This window comes from Macrobrachium nipponense, chromosome 32, assembly GCF_015104395.2.
Source record: "Macrobrachium nipponense isolate FS-2020 chromosome 32, ASM1510439v2, whole genome shotgun sequence".
Classification (NCBI taxonomy): domain Eukaryota; kingdom Metazoa; phylum Arthropoda; class Malacostraca; order Decapoda; family Palaemonidae; genus Macrobrachium; species Macrobrachium nipponense.
In genome coordinates, this window is record NC_061094.1 from 38,499,698 (window position 1) to 38,502,197 (window position 2,500).

The 2,500-nt window shown below is 33.4% G+C and overlaps 1 pseudogene; it reads left to right on the forward strand.

Annotated features, from left to right (window-relative positions):
• The window catches only part of LOC135207350 (uncharacterized protein DDB_G0271670-like), a 413,226-nt pseudogene that overhangs the window by 400,284 nt on the left and 10,442 nt on the right, over positions 1-2,500 (forward strand).

Here is a 2,500-nt window from a genome sequence, read left to right on the forward strand (position 1 = left end):
TTTCTCCAACTACCACCCAACCACCATAGAACAAGCAGTTGACAATAGAAACATTCCCCACGAAGATCAAGACGAATTCTGGAAAGAACGAGGGCTCAACCGCCTGATCATTCATAATTTGAACTAGCGTTGTTTCCTAACCGTTGTTTTTTCAAATGCTTGTGCTCTTTCTTGTCAGTTCCTTGAGGTGACATATCACACTTTAGTGAACAAGACCACAGTTGATGGTCGAAAGCGTTAATCCTATACAAGTAATATATATTTTAAACTACAAGAGGAATTTACTTCATTGTGGATTGTATCCCCATTTACTTAGAGGTACGACATAGTACCTGGCTTCTGCATATATAATATATATATAATATATATATATTATATATATATATATATATATATATATAATATGTTATATATTATCATAGGCACTGAAAATTTTTATAATAAAGTCAACGATGCCTCTTTTACACTGCTTTGTGACGGAAAGTTTAGAAGAAAAAAAACAGATATCGAAGTGATAATTTGAGTAAAACAACAATAACCACATACACATTATATATATATATATATATATATATATATATATATATATATATATATATATATATATATATATATGGATATATATATACATATATATACTATATATATATATATATATATATATATATATATATATATATATACCTTGAATACGCCCTTCTTCAGTTCCTAAAATACAAAAGAATAACTTGATATACATAAAACTACAGTTACCTTTAAAAATACTTTCTGGAGATTGCCTTCACCTTCAATAAATAACCGTCCCATTCATATACTTTTGAGCAACCAGTATAATTAGAAAGGTTATATTAACAGTCATCTTTACTTAGTAGCCTTACCCAGGTCGTATTCTGTTGTGCAATCCAATATATATACCAGCCTACGTCAAAATTCATGAACCATGACCATGAAATTACTCATACTGAACGATTAAATTGGAGGGTATGTAGCACTCGTCATTTTGAAAAGTTTTTTTCGTACGCATTTTAATGATCAAAGCTTGTAATCCCTGTCACGTTTAATACTTCATGCCTTAATCCCTACTGAAAATATAACAAATATAACGATCCGTGGGATTGGCCATGTCAGCAACAAAGGCTCCATCAAAGCTGAAGAGGAATTTGCATATGGAAAAATCAGATACTAATTATGTCATACTTAAATACACCGGTACATATTAACGGTAAGAATTTTAAACACCATTAACGACTTGCATAAGGAAGAGTGGCAACACAATTGGAGTTTTAAAGTAGTTTCCAGTGGCTGAGGCATAAAGAACTCAAGGTAACCAAGAATGGCAAACAATTAGGTGTATAGCGGTTGTTATAAGAAATGAGCAATGATATAACAGTCATAGATACGGTATTACAAAAAGATCCCACAGTTCACCCTAATTGTGAAGAAGTCCATTTCTAGGAAATAAACTAATTCATGTGGAAAATAGTGAAAAATTAAGTAGTAATAACAGCACAAGACTATCTTACAAAGTAAAACAATTCACGAGTCACAACATCATTAAGTTCGAGATTTTAGCGTTGCGAATGTTATCAGTATGTCTAAAAATAACCATTCATGAAATTCAAAATCAGCCAGAGAAAAATTAAAATAAAGTCTTGAATCCCTTCTAAGGAATAAACCTAATGGGCGTTTTATTAAAACGATATAAGTACAATAATATAAGTAACAACGTCCTAAACGGAAACATTGTCACGTGCCACCTCGTAGAGTTAATAAAGTTGTTTTTCTTCTTCTTCTTTTGCAAAAATAATGTTATGATAACATTTTTGTACTTAAATAATTTGACAATTTTGCTAAAAGCCGGAGGTATATTTTGCCAATAACTGTAGACAATTTTAGATTAACTCTATTTGGTCATCACCTGATGTAGGAAACCACCACTTTCTAGAAAAATTAATAAATGTTAGATGATATTAGTTTACTTTAGGGAATGAAATCCAAATTGTATTTTACATGGGCTAGGAAGACCATTTCAATGCGTACATAAAATAATGTCACCAAATCTGCTATTTAACGCTACACATTAAGAACTGTTAACTGAAAACATCTTTCAAATGTATGCCTATCTAACGAACAAAACATTATTTCAGTCGTATTACCAACTGCCACCAAGTTACGAGGAAGCACTGGCAAACACCATGACCGGAATGGCCGTTTCCTCCAACGTGAGGGAGTCTCCCCCCCGCAACAACACCCCAAGCCCAACACCACACCCCAACATAGCAGCCATCGTCTCGTCTACAGGTAGGTTCCTGCCTTTTCGAGGTCGTGAACTGAACCGAATAAGGCCAAGCACTGGGACCTATGAGGTCATTCAGCGCTGAAATGGAAACTGGTAGTAAAAGGGTTGATAGGTGTAACAGGAGGAAAACCTCGCAGTTGCACTATGAATCAATTGTTAGGAGAAGGTGGAAAGTAAGATGAAGAAAGAGAATATGAAAGG